Here is a 14,852-nt window from a genome sequence, read left to right as displayed (position 1 = left end):
AGGAACTAAGGAGACAGCTTTCCCCTGGTGAGATGATGGGGAATTGGATATATACGTACATGTGTGCTTAGTCGCTCAGTCATGTCTGATTCTTTGCAATCCCATGGACTGTGGCCCGCCAGGTTCCTCTGTCCCTGGGATTTTCCAGGCAAGAATACTGGAGTGGGTTGCCATTTCCTCCTCCAGGGGATCTTCCCAACCCAGGAATCGAAGCCAAGTCTCCTATGTCTCCTGCACTGGCAGGTGAATTCTTTACCACTGAACCACCTGGTAAGTCTGAGGACTTGGATGTTCATCATCAAAACAGCAGCGGATGCTCCTGGCCCAGGCGTGGGCACCCCTCTTCTCCACATGGGTGAGCAAAAGCCAGCTTGTGGTGGAGGACTGCTGGGGAGGGGTGGGGATCACAGCCTGTGGCTACAGCTGACAGTCTTCTCCAGTGGTTTTAATGGTCCCTTAGCTCTGCTTTCAGGGCATGTGGCAACGGTGTAGGCTATAACTTCCCTGATTAAACTACAAGTGGACAACCAGTCATCATCAATTTTTTTCCTTTCAGTGGGAAGCCAGTTTTTAAGAAGTTCCTGTCAGTTGAAAAGTTTAATTCATCCCATGTGATGAACCTGCTGACTCTAAATAGGTGACTATCTTTCACCTTTGGAAACCATAAAGGAGAAGACACTATAATAGCTTTGGTGAGAGGAGGGGAATATTTTATTGGAAAATTTGATGATCAGCAAAATAAAAACCAAGACTTATTGAACACCAAATAGCCAAGAAACCCCACAGCAACTGTAGTATGGACCAGGAGTCTCACGTCTGGCATCTGGGGTCCTTTTTGTCCCCCTCTGCACAGAGAACAATGAACTAAGGAGCAATATACTTGTGAGAGGGCTGCTTATTTTGAAACACTTGCATATTTTTTTTCATAGGAATACATTCTGTTGGTCTTTAGCCCCATGCAGCTCAGAAAAGAAGAAAGTTGGCAATTAGCATGTCTCCTGCACACTCAGAAAAATCTCACACAGTCAGATACACTCTGGAATTCATCTTGGTGATTTCATTAAGTCTCACTCAGCTCTAAATTACTGAATCTGAGCTCAGAAATGGCACCACAGGGGGCTGAAAGAAGTCATTTGGATTCCCAGCGTTTCCAGTCCTCCTGAGTCTTCTGGTCAATACACCACTGCTGAGGAAATCAGGCAAGAATCTAAGCTGTAACCATTTCTCAAAGCCTTTGCTTCTCCCCAGCCCCCGACACCCCCTAGCTTTGACCCCCATCTTCTCCAGGAGTCTTCCCACATCCAGTCTCATCCCTCCCCAGCTTCCACACAGCAACGCAGAGTTATCATTCTAAAGAACACATCTGATTATATGACTGCTTTGTTTAAATCCACAGCATCAATTCCTATTAAGATGCAGGACCGACTCCTCAACCTGACATGATCTAGCCTCTGCTTTCATCCCTAGCTTTATCTCTCACCATTGTCCTCATCACATGTCCCCATGCTCTAGCAACACTAAATGTCAGGTCCTGGAGCACCCTCCTCTTTTCCATTTCTGGACTTTTTATATCTGCTGAGCCCTCAGGTGAAACAGTGACTCCTGCATCTTGGCCTAATTAAGTCTGATTCACTCCTTCCAAGTTGGATGCAGTTTACTCTGGGAAGCTTGTCCTGATCCCAAGACGTGAGTGAGGCACTCGGCACCACTGGCCAACATCCGCCACAGCCCTTGTCACATACTCCTTTCTAATGCGCTCTGATTGCTTGTCGGGGGGTCATGGCCACACTGAACTCAGGAACAGGTCTGGTCTGGTTCACAGATGCATCTCCGGCATGCATCGTAAAGCCTGCATGTAGTACGTGTGTAATCAGTATCTACTGAATATACAAAAGAAAACAAGAAGCTTTAATAAATATAATAAAAGGAAGCATTATCCCCAGTAATTAAAGAAAGCTAGTAACACTTGAATGAAACCTCAACATTTTTTTTCTGATTGTGTGTGTGCGCGCAAATCTCTGATCCAGTCACAGCTAAGATGAGGGGGTTGGTGGCCAAGTGTTTGTTTGCAACCTCAGGAGTTACCCTAGATGAAGTCTGAAACTGGCCCTTATGCTCAGAGGCAAGGAGACACAGAAAGAAGAGGCCAACCATCCAGATCGGTAGATGGCAGGTCTAGTAAGCAAAGAGAGTCACTAGCAAGGCTCATCTGATGGATGCACCCCACCCCCCCCCCATACACACCAGAATCTTAAACGTTTATATAGAGCCCTTAATTGAGTTCAGTCACATAGTCACTCCAGATGTTGATTCACTCATCAATTGCTCTCTCGCGGCTATGTCCTTGAAAACAGCTCCTACTGTGGGAACAGTGGACAGAAAGTATATTCCAAGGATAGGGGCTACAGAGGCTCTGATCACCCAGCTCCTGCTCAACGGTCAACTGGCGGGCACATCCTCTCGATGAACTCCTCCAACAGCAAGGCATGAAAGCTGGGAGAGCTGTACCTTGCCTCAAGTCCTCTGCAAGGTATTCCTAGAGCCGGTGCTAGACAGTCCTGATTGAGATGTCCACCCCCCGACCACTGCTGCACATGGGAAAATCTGACTTCCACCATAGAGAAGAGCCTCACATGTTGTGTTCTTGCATGCACACAACATTTAAAGAGCAAAATAAGTCACCGTGCCATCTATGATTGTCTTCAGAGAATTTTTAGGCTGTCAACTGTTTTCCATTTTCTTCAAATTCTTGGAAGAAAAAAAATTCATACTACAGACAGTTTCATTTGTCCATTTCATTTTTAATGGGAATATATTAAGGTGAGAGGAGATAAAAATCTAAAAATCAAAGAAAGAACCATTTTCTTGACACTCTATAGCATCAATCAAAAGGCGAATGCAGGGAGGAGGCCAGCTGAGATAGAAGAAGGGAGTTGGCCAGTAAGAAAGCCCAACTTGTCTGTTTTTCTGCTCTCTTGAACTTGTTACTGCTTAGCAGACCTTGTCTCAAGAAAGTGCCACCCACACCCAGCAGCTGCTAAGAAGCCCTGTCTAATTACCTAATTGTCAGAGAGAATGAGAGAGACAGAGAGAACCACAGCCAGTCTTTCCTAACTACCTCCAAGGGAACCAATGCAATTATAAGGGTTTGAGAGCCTTGGAGGTAGCAGCCCTTCCTCATCCGCTCTCCTTACAAAACAATCTACAAACATGTCTGAGTAGGAAGACATCAACAAGACATTAAGCACCCACTACATACCTGGCCCTGTGTTTGGTGTAGTCCAGTATTTAAGGAAAGCATAATAAGTAGAGGCTATGCCCTCACAGAATTTCAGATCTCACTGGAGAGCAAATACACATGAAAAAAAGAAAGATACACTAAGCACATATGCACAGAGAGATCTGCTGAAAACAAAGCATGATAGTCCAACTTGCCAGACCACAGTGAAATACCATTTCACAAGCACTAGAAGGTCTAAAGTCAAAAAGGCTCAGAACACCCAGTGGCCCTCCCTTACACCGCTGATGGGGTTGTAAAATGGTGCGACCACTTTGGAAATCTATTTGGCAGTTTCTGATAACATTAAACATACACTTGACCCGAAGAGCTTCCTGTAGTACCCAAAAGACATGAAAATATATGTCCACCAAAAGGCCTGCATGAGAAGGTTTATAGCCTTCTTACTCATAAGTAGTCAAAGCTGGAAATAACCTCAAGTGTCTACTAACAGAAGAATGGATACACTATGGTAAATCTTTACAATGGAAAGCTACCCAGTGATTAAAAATAGTATCTACTGATATACAAATGAATCTCAGAATATTATGTTGAGTGAAAGAAACCAAACACAGATGAGTATACACTGAATGATTCCATTTATATGAAACACAAATACAGGGAAAATGAACACATTATGAGAGAAATCAGAAAGCTGTGGCTAGTTCAAGTTACAAAAAAGATGCAGAGAGGGATTTCCTGATGGTCTGGTGGTTAAGACACCGCCCTTCCAATGCAGGGGGTCCAAGTTCGATTCCTCCAAGAACTAAGATCCCGTAGGCTGCACGGCATGACCCAAAACACAAAAAGATGCAAAGAATTTTCTGAGGGGATGGAAATTTTACATCTTATTTTGGGTGGTAATTAGGTAAGTGTCTATATACTTTTCAAATTCATCAAATTTGTCTTAAATTCACAAGTTTTATTTTATGTTATTTCTCAATTAAAAAGAAAAAAGCCTTATTTGCCAATATGGCAAAAGGAACTCTATTCCAAGTCACCAGATCACCCTAGTCTATATAACTTTACCACCAAGAGGTCCTTCTTTCTTAAACCTTTTATATGCCCCAAACCTTCCAGAAGAGGAACTTCTCAACATCTCCAGGTTTTCAGGATAGATATGGTCTTTGGAGAAGGTAGACATTAGTATTTCATTTTACAATAAGGAAACAGAAGCTCAGAGGGATCACACAACTCTCCCAATGTCTCCCAGATGGTAAATGATAGAACAAATATTCAATGTCAGACTACCTATCTTTAAAGTTGATGCTCTTTTCTGTAACTCTATGACATCATTCTATTCCCCAAAATTAAGTACCAAGATTCTGTATCTGGTGTTCCAAAAGAAGAGGGAAATTTTATAATCTGCAGAGTTTCTCAGGGAAGAGATTAATACCCATTAGCAGGAATAGGGAAAAGCACATACTTACAACGAAGAAGGCAATGGCACCCCACTCCAGTACTTTTGCTTGGAAAATCCCATGGACAGAGGAGCCTGGTGGGCTGCAGTTACTTACAACGGATCTAACAAATCTTAAACTCCAAAAGATATAAAGACATCCTACAACTCAGTGAAGAAAAGCCCCTGAAGAATGGCTGCTGCTGCTACTGCTAAGTCACTTCAGTCGTGTCCGACTCTGTGCGACCCCATAGACGGCAGCCCACCAGGTTCCCCCGTCCCTGGGATTCTCCAGGCAAGAACACTGGAGTGTGTTGCCATTTCCTTCTCCAATGCATGAAAGTGAAAAGTGAAAGTGAAGTCATTCAGTCGTGTCCGACTCTTCGCAACCCCATGGACTGCAGCCTACCAGGCTCCTCCATCCATGGAATTTTCCAGCAAGAGTACTGGAGTGGGGATCTGAAATATCAATTTATAGAAGAAACTTTTAAAAGGCAAAAAAAAAAAAAAACCAAGATCAGGCTTGTTTACAGTTAAAGAACCACAAAGTAAATAATCGAATACAAATTCTGTCCATAAGTTTGTCAAACGTTTTTAAACACAGATCGTAGCCTATGTTGGCAAGAATGTGGACTATTCATATATGTGGTATAAGGCAGTCAGACTGGCATAGCCTTTTGGAAAGATAAATGGCTTCCCTCATAGCTCAGTCAGTAAAGAATCTGTCTGCAACACAGGAGACCCGGGTTTGATTCCTGGGTTGGGAAGATCCCCTGGAGAAGGAAATGGCAACCCACTCCAGTATTCTTGCCTAGAGAATCCCATGGACAGAGGAGCCTGGCAGGCTATATAGTCCATGGAGTCGCAAGAGTCAGACACAACTTAGTGACTAAACCACCACCATCAATCAAAATATTCAACAAAAATTCTCCCCAACACACAATCCCACTTTCATTGTACAGAAATTCTAGCACAAATCCTCAAAGACATATATGCATGGATTTTCATTAAAGTGTTGTTCGCAATGAGAGTAATTAGAAGCACTATAAATGCCTATGAAGAAGGAACTGATTAAATAGATGACGTTAAACCATATAGTAAAGTATTATGCAACTGTTAAAAAGAATAGAGTGGTCTTAAAGCAGCAAAGAAAGGATTATATTTGGAAAGTTGTCCGTGATACACAACTAAGCAGAAAAAGTACAGTGCACAAAATAAACATAAAATGTTGCTATTTTTATTTTAGGGCAAAGTAGAAGGCAATGGCACCCCACTCCAGTACTCTTGCCTGGAAAATCCCATGGATGGAGGAGCCTGGTAGGCTGCAGTCCATGGGGTCGCTAAGAGTCGGACACGACTGAGTGACTTCCCTTTCACTTTTCGCTTTCATGCATTGGAGGAGGAAATGGCAACCCACTCCAGTGCTCTTGCCTGGAGAATCCCAGGGATGGCGGGGCCTGGTGGGCTGCCATCTATGGGGTCACACAGAGTCGGACATGACTGAAGCGACTTAGCAGCAGCAGCAGCAACAGGCAGAAGCTAAACTATGCCCTGAGCAATGATTCTACACTCACTACACTCTCAGGGATTGAATAAGATAATGTATTTGAGCATAGTAGGAACTCAAATACAGTTTAAAAGTTAATTTCAGGAATGCTAAGAGAATAGATGTTGGTTCTTGGCAGGAATCATAGGAGAAGAGGCAAGGTCCCATCTTGATAATCCACTAAGATACAAATGACAGCAATGCTTCTTGTTTCTTCAGGACATCAGAGTTTACGGGGTACTTTCACATGTATTCTCTCATTTAATCTAATACTCTCATCGATTTCTGGAGGTTGGCATTGTCATCCTCATGCTGTGACAAGGAAGCCTCCCAATAGGTGAAATGGATAACATACGTCAACTCCAGAAAGATATCAAACCTGATCAGTTCCCCCACAGGACCTCAGGCTCCTATCACAGTGCATCGCAAAAGGGTGAGGAGGCACTCGAAAAATCATCTGGTGAGTGTGTGAATGAGTGAGCGAGTGAAAGTGAGCAAGTCAACCCCCAGGTCTTCCGTCAGTCGACAGAACCTCTTTGTCTGACTCGGGTCCTTGGACTGTAACCAACAGAAATTTCAGTATGAATTGATGAGAGGCCAGATGAGGAACTCAGGCAAGGCTTCACTGGGACTCCTTCTGCAGCATGAGAGTGAAAACAAATAACAGGGACCCTGTTGGCTCCCCGAGAGGGCAGCCTGGCTCCTATAATGGGTGAAAGTGGGGAATGGATCAGCAGATTGGGAAGGTGGGATGGGATGACTTAGGAGGTCTGCAGACCCCTTTGGAGGTGCTGTGTGCAGGGCTCATGCACAATACCCTGCTTTGGCTCCTGGAGTCTCAGAAGTTTGGCCTTTTTGTATCTTATTGTTCATAATTATTTGTAAATAATTATTTATCATAATAAATACAATTATTTTTAGTTCCCTACAGCCTCTTTGTATTCTGCTGCTCGAGGAGATGTTGATCTAGGTGTAAGTGCTCCAGTAAAGGGTCCCAGGTCCTAAACTATCCCATTTCCACTTGCTGCCAACACTGTCAGGAGGCAGGCAGGCAGGAGGGGATCACTATGAGACAAGATCGCAGGAACAGAAACCAGAATGTCCGGCAGCCTCGGCTCCACGCCCTACAGTAGTGAGAGCCAAACTCTGCAGGGCAGAAGCAAAGGCACCTAGTTCTGAGCACCTCTGCAGCAGAGGTGCAGGCTTCCGTAGGCCAGCAGATGCCGACAGGGCGGACTCTGGGGCTCAGCCATTTCTGTGAGTCCTAGCTCCCGCCTACTCCTTGATGCCTCTTGCATCAAAACGGGGGGAGTGCTGCAGAGACCTGACTTCACAACTCTGCTTTCTCCCCTCTACCTTCATGGACGGAGGCACATCCTGTAACTTCTCTGAGTCTGTTTGCTCATCTGCAAAAGAGAGACGCTCACAGTTGCTAGCCAGCAGGTATATGAAGCATTAATGGGATCATGTAGGTTAAAGGACAGTATCTGATACCTAGCAAACACTCAATAGTTTGCAATTAGTTTCTAATTATGACACGGTGGGGAAAATATCAAAAATATCACAGAAACCCTGCAGAGAACACATGAAGCAAAGATGGATGTGTACAAATGTGTGTGTGCATGTGTATACATTCGTGTGTGTGTGTGTGTTTAAGGAGAGCAGGGAGCCAAGGTCCTGAGCAGAGGTGGTCTAGTGTGTTTGGTAACAGAGAAAAGGCTATTTCAAAGAAGCTCTCTGAAGAGAAAGGTTCTCAAACTGTGTTACTGCCCTTTTGGAAAACCATTAAGACAGTTCTCAGGCCCAGACTAAAGGTTGGAGTCGCCCCAGGCAGCTCTTCCCTACCTGAGCGGCCTCTCTAACATCCTTTCACACACATTGGTACAATCGGGGCTCCTGTAGGAAGAAGGCATTCTAATTGGAAGCTTGCTGTTCCATCATTCAGCCCCCCAAGTAGTGATGTTTCGTTACCTGATTATTGTAAAGAATGAAAGCGATGCCGCAATTTGCTGTGCTTTTGTGATTCAATCACATTTGTTAATCAAGAGTCTCTATTCCAACATGGTACCAAAGCGTTAGCACTTCAAATTGGAGATGCCTCTGTTAGCAATTTTGCTCAGAGTCTATAAACACTGGGGAAATGAAAAGAAATAGCTTTTCTGTTATCACTCTCATCTCCCACCTGAGATCCTTCACATTCCCGTTGTTAATAGAGCAGCGCCAATCACAGGGACTCAGCTGCATTTTTCCCACTGGCAATGTTGCCATGATACTCTGAGCAGGCTGCACCGGAGGGCAGAGCCTGGGCTGGGCCATCATTCTCACTACAATCCTCTAACACAAGATCTTAAAAAATGTCATGGAGTGGCACAGGCAACAAAGAGGAAGGGGAGACTTTCCAGAACAATCATGAGCCTCCCCAACACCCTTGCTCATAAATTGAGCATATCTCCAGCAAAATTTCTGCTGCTTTCTGTTTCTTTCCAAAAAAGAAACGAGGGCAGCTATGGTATAGTCCTCAACAGCCTGCCAGAATTCTGATGAGCACACATGGGGAAAGACTGTACTGACCGGTGGAGGCTGCCTATCCTTTATCAGGGAGTAGGGTCATGTGGTCATCTGTCTATTTTAAGGGCATTAGAGGCCCTGGGAATCTGATACATATTAATGCAGAAAGCCATAGGGTTGAGGCCAGTGAGGAGGGAGAGACAGTTGGCTGAGTATTGTTAAGGTAAAAGCATACAGGGTGGCCTCTTCCAATAGTCTCCACATGAGATGTCTGCTATAGACTCCAAGCAATATTCCTGAAAAGAACAACACAGAAGTTCCAGTTTTAGGACACTAAATGCACAGATCATTGTCTTAACCCTAGTAAATAAAAATGAGCATAGCCAGGCCTGGCCCTTGAGGAACTCATCTTCCAAGAAAGTGAAAGTGAAGTCGCTCAGTCGTGTCCGACTCTTTGTGACCCCATGGACCGTAGCCTACCATGCTCCTCCATCCATGGGGTTTTCCAGGCAAGAGTACTGGAGTGGGTTGCCAATTCCTTCTCCAGAGGATCTTCCCAACCCAGGGATCGAACCTGAGTCTCCCGCATGGTAGTCAGATGCTCTACCATCTGAGCCACAAGGGAAGTCCATCTTCCAAGAAGGTTCTTGGAATTCCCTGGCAGTCCAGTGGTCAGGACTCCCCTTCCACTGCAGGAGGTAAGGCCTCAATCACTGCTGGTGGTTGGGAAACCAGGATACCACATACCCCGTGGAGTGCGGTCAAAAAAAGAAGAAGGTCCACCTGCTTACGTTGCTCACGTAGTTCAGGCTGTGTGCAAGATCCAGAGATGAAGCAGGGGCTTGTCTGGACTCTCAGGGCATATGGAAGCCAGGGTGGGAGGGACAGGGACAGGGAGCAGAAGAGCTTCCCAGGGCTGGCAGTGACAACAAAAAGAATCATCTTCTTCAGACCTACGTTCTCTGAGGCTGGAATTGGAATGGACAAGGGAACAGAGTTTACTTTGCTTATTACTTAGATAACTTTAATTCTATTTTCTGTCTCAAAGGCTGTAAGCTCCTATATAGATGTCAGAGTCTCAGGGCCTGATTGGTTTGCAAAACAAGCTTTCACTCATGCCTATCAGCTCCCAGCCCAGTTCTCAAGCCACATCTCTGATAGGAAGTAAGATTAAAATTAATCAGCCAAAGAGAACTGTATCAAGCAATATATGTGCTGGCAATATAAAAATAAAAATATGCACATTTCTCCAACTCTTTACCAAGACTGAGGACAATCATTTTAATTTTTCACTTCAGTAGATATTTTAATTAAGCTCAAGCCATACAATGGAATAGCACTCAGCCATTAAAAATCAAATTTTGAAAAAACAGTGACAGAATACAATACTGATATGGTTTGAATTATGTTCCAAAAAAGATACTTAGAAGTCCCAAGCCCTCACTACCTGTGAATGTGACCTTGGTTGGAAATAAGATCACTGCAGATGCAATCATGTTGAGATCAGGTCAGTTAAGGTGAGTGCCAGCCATTATAAGTATCTTTATAAAAAGAGAAAAATACCAGTGAATACACAGACACAGGGACAGAACATTATATGATGTTATAATCATTATATGATTATATATATAACATATATATTATATGATGACAGAGGCAGAGGTCATAGTGATGGAGCTACAAGCCAAGGATTGCCAGCCATCACCAGAAGCTAGGAAGAGTCAAGGAAGGATTCCATCCAGAGTCACAGGCCCTGCTGACAACTTGATTTTGGACTTAAACAGTCTACAAAACTGTAAGAGAATACATTTCTATTGCTTTATGCTATCCAGTTTGTGGGACTTTGTTACAGCAGCCCTAGGAAACTAATAAATTTTCCACATATCATTAAATGAAAAAAAATAAATAGAAAACAACACAACTTTTATTTGCTAACTGGTGAGCTATTAGTATAGTTTTCACCATATATTTACTGGATCTCTTAGTTTCTTATGTGAATTATCTGTTCACACACTTGCAGGAAAGGTAATTCTTGAGGTTGAGAGTTAGCACTCCAGACCAGGGCTCTGGGCACTCCAGGGGTGACCATTTGGCCAGCCCCTCAAGTCTCCTTTGCTCTACTCAGAGCAGGAACTCAATGCTCTGAGGGTTAAAAATCTCGCCTCCAATGCCTCTTAGTTCCCTTCCAAGAGCTGGTCTGGTCACTGACCTGAGCTTCCTCTTTGGCACAGAACAGATTTAATGCAAAATTATTTAGTTTAAATTACTCCCAGTGTTTCAAACACATTTCCGGTTCCAGGACTGCAGAATCAATACAAGTACCATAGCTTGGAATTCAACATTGCATAAATTGCCTGGTTGGACTCACTGCTGTCAAGCTTTTGGCTGAGCTTCCCTGGAATTTAAGATAGGTCCAGTTGGCCAAGATGCAGATACCCTTCCCTTCCTTTCCTTCTTCACACAAGCTTTCCACCCTCAAACCCCAACACTGTGGAGTGGGAACTCACAGGCATGAGAATCTTCAGCCTTGCTCAAGGCCCCTTCCCATCTTCAGCAAGCCTCAGCCCCTCTCCCTCCCCAGAGGAAGCTGGCCACAGGGCAAGGCTGTTGATAAGGGGGCAGGGCATGATCATTTTACAGGAGATACTTTATTGTATCAGTTGCTTGCTAAGTAGCTTCAAACTATACACCCTCCTATATTTAGAATATTATATTCTGAATATAATTGGCAATCATTAAAATTTTTCACAAGTAACCTATTATCTGTTTTAATCCCAAACTAATGAGTCTTAAATTGGGAATACTCAAAATAGCTATCGAGTATAAACCCTTATAGCCCTTATGTGTTGCTTAATGCATATACATGGTTTTATGTAATGCATAGGTTTCCATACTAGACTATGAGCTCTTACATTCAGGGTTATGATTTCCCTAATTTTGTGTCTTCCCGGCTTTATCTTGTGTGGTATGTGCTCGATATACTCAATGTCCTTTTAAAAAAAAAAAGATTATCAAAAGCTTAATCTGAATATCTTTAGCCCAAAACTGGGACATATAGAAAGAGGTACAGGAATAATCAGGATACCCTTATGATGCAGTAGTTGGAACAGTTTAGAGAAGGTCTCTCATGTGAGCTGACCTTTTAATTGAGCCTTAAAAGATGATTATGATTTCATCAAATGGGAGCGGGAATCATACAAGAACCAGCACAAGATGGTGCACAAGCAAGTCTTTGGCAAACTGTAATTCGCTTGCTATGGCCGGAGCATAAGATGGGCAGAGGACACAGTGGAAAGGTACAAAAAGCATTTTTTCAGATTAGCCCTTCACCAATAATGAGCAGAGGGCTTCCCAGGTGGCACAGTAGTAAAGCATCCACGTGCCAGTGCAGGAGACTCAGGTTCAATCCCTGGGTCAGGAAGATCCCCTGAGGTAGGAAATGGCAACCCACTCCAGTATTCTTACCAGGAAAACTCCATGGACAGAGGAGCCTGGTGGGCTACAGTCCATGGGGTCACAAAGAGTTGGACACGACCAAGTGACTGAGCACAATGACGATGAATAATGAGTGTAGTCATTGTACTGTGGTCTGTCCTCCACTTTGACTCCAATCATGCTTTCTTTCATTCAGCAAACACACTGAGTATGCACAGAACTTGGGGCACTTCGTTAAGATCCATGTATCTGCCTTAATTCCACCCCTACAGCAGGTCATCCATTGCTTCGGAAATGTGATATGGATGCTTAGTGTAGTTTGTCTTAGTTATGATCTCATAGGATAAGCTAGAGACCGCATCTTTCTTTCCTTAATATCTTTCAAAACAATCTGCATAAGTGTTTTGTAGACACTGTTTAATAAATGCTTTCAAACTGAGTTAAGCCAACCTCAACTGGAAGGATAGTAGAAGGAAGACGGCTAATAGGTAGAAATAATAAATATGAAAAGGAAGACCTAGAAAAGAAAATATTAGTGCAAGGAAGGAAATAATTAGAGCTAAGAATAAAAGAGATTTCATTAAAATATGTTAAAGAGCATAGAATCTTAAGTCAAGAAGGAATGAATTTAGGTTTCGATGGATTTCTACAAGCCACCACTTGAGTGGTGAAGAAGAATAAAGAGTCCTCTACCATTCTCTCTAATGCCAAGGTTCTAGGCAGTATACAGCAATATTACTTTGACACATATTTGATTAGGCAACTGTAAGACTATTTAAATATCCCCAAAGATGTGGTCCTTATGCCAATGTTTTGAGCCATCTGGCAAAAGGTGGAATGGCAGTTACAGCAGCTGAAATAACTCCTCAGTCCTGGGAAAATTAGGCTGATAGAAACTCAAAACATTTTTTAGAAGTCACAATACACTTTCTTCATTATTTCAAAAATACAGTATTCAAGTTCTGAGCCTGTGAAACCAGGGGACCCAGACTGGATTACATTATGCACCACACTCATTATTTCTGACAGGCCAAGTTAACAGCACTATTTCTAACTTGTGCAAATCACACTGCTCTTCAAATTTGCTGCTTCCTGATAGAAGAGACATCCCTCCAAAGTCCCGTTTCTCCATTAGGGTCTCGGTGGGCATTTGGGCCTCATCACAGTGATACATAACTTTCTTGTACTGTTGTTATTACAGCGGGTTCAAGTGGACCTTGGGCAAACAATGACTAATGACACCTCCTCCTCCTTGGGTGTGGAATGAATCAGATACCACACCAGGAAGCAGTGGAAATAGAAGTAGATTATGAATCAGGAGGCGTGGGTCTTAGTTAAAGTTTTGTCTCTAGCTAGTGAGGAACTCTTGCAAAAGTCCCTCCAGTCATCCCTGATGAGCTCCTCTTTAAAATGTGTTCCCAAAAAACTTTAAATCACTGACTCTCCACTACTCCCCCCAAGTCTAACTGAATTGCTATTTATTGTGAAATAGGTTTTATATTTTCATATAAATATGTTCATATAAATATGAACACTTTGGAGGACCAAGTATTCCACCCAGGTATTTGGACACCTGCTGAAAAGCACCTAGCTTATGTTTATCTGTCTCCATGACAGCAATCTGAAACAGAGGAAGCCTTTGGCACTGATTCCTCTGAAACTTAGAGAAGCTGCTTTATACAAGGTCTGTCATTTAGTTAGATGGCATTTTTTTAGGGCTTGTGCATGCAACCAGCAAAGTTGGAGCCAGGGTAAGCTGGGAGAATGAAGCTATCACACAGACTTAGGCATTTTACATTATACAAGCATGCTTTCATTTCTCCAAGAATTCAAAGCACTAATTAGACTCAGTTTCTATTAGAACTGAAAGAAAGAGAAGAAGGAAGGAAAGAATAGAGGGAAAAATGGGAAGGAAGAAGTAAAGTTGTCTTTGTTTCAGAGTGATATGATCTTGTATAAACTTCTAAAGATTCTACCAAAAAAAAAAAAAAAAAGTTAGAACTGATCAATAAATTCAGTAAAGTTTTAGGAGACAAAATAAATGTACAAAAGTTTGTTGTGGGACTTCCCTTGTGGGACGTCCCCTCCTAATCCAGGGAGCCCAGATTCCATCCTTAGAGAACTAGATCCCACAGGTCGTAACTAAGAGTTTGCATGCCACAACTAAAGCTCCCCTATGCCGCAGAGATCAGGGAGCCGGCACGCCACAACTAAGACCAGGGGAAGCCAAATAAGTAAATAAATAAAGAGTTTAAAGTAAGTTGTGTTTATATACAGATATACCTCTCATTTCATTGCATTTTCCTTTACTGTGCTTCACAGAATTACATTTTTTACAAACTGAAGGTTTGTGGCCACCCTTCATCAAGCAAGGGCATCAACACCATTTTCCGACAGGCTTTGCTCATGTGGTGTCTCTGAGTCACATTTTGGCAATTCTTGCAATATTTCACATTTTTTCATTATTATTACATGTGTTATGGTGATCTATTATCAGTGATCTTTTATGTTACTATTACAAAAAACTTATAACTTGCTAAAGGCTCAAATGATGGTTAGAATTTTTCAGCAATAAAGCATTTAAAAATTATTTATATTTTCAGATATAATGCTATTGCACACTTAATACATTACAGTATAATGTAAATATAACTTTTACATGCACTGGGAAACCAAAAAATTGCTAG

General features: G+C 42.8%; 1 long non-coding RNA gene across 10 annotated transcripts in view; it reads right to left on the bottom strand.

Moving 5' to 3' along the window:
* Window positions 1–14,852, bottom strand: part of LOC147347610 (uncharacterized) — a 462,458-nt gene that overhangs the window by 415,598 nt on the left and 32,008 nt on the right. The window contains exons 3-5 of one of the 10 annotated variants that reach the window (XR_015152342.1): window positions 10,178–10,271; window positions 9,522–9,698; window positions 8,930–9,026 (exon numbers count right to left, since the gene is read on the bottom strand). The exons of 6 other annotated variants lie outside the window; for them this stretch is intronic. This is a non-coding gene — a long non-coding RNA (uncharacterized LOC147347610). Of the gene's footprint in view, window positions 1–622; window positions 1,881–8,929; window positions 9,027–9,521; window positions 9,699–10,177; window positions 10,272–11,485; window positions 11,721–14,852 lie in introns of those variants that run through there. 3 more of the 10 variants (XR_015152346.1, XR_015152349.1, XR_015152351.1) reach the window with 3 other exon arrangements.

Source organism: Bos grunniens, chromosome 23, assembly GCF_055505025.1.
Source record: "Bos grunniens cultivar Pamir isolate PY7600 chromosome 23, Bosgru_T2T1.0, whole genome shotgun sequence".
Taxonomy (NCBI): domain Eukaryota; kingdom Metazoa; phylum Chordata; class Mammalia; order Artiodactyla; family Bovidae; genus Bos; species Bos grunniens.
Note: the sequence above shows the minus strand (reverse complement) of the source record. Positions and strands in the feature narration are given on the sequence as shown.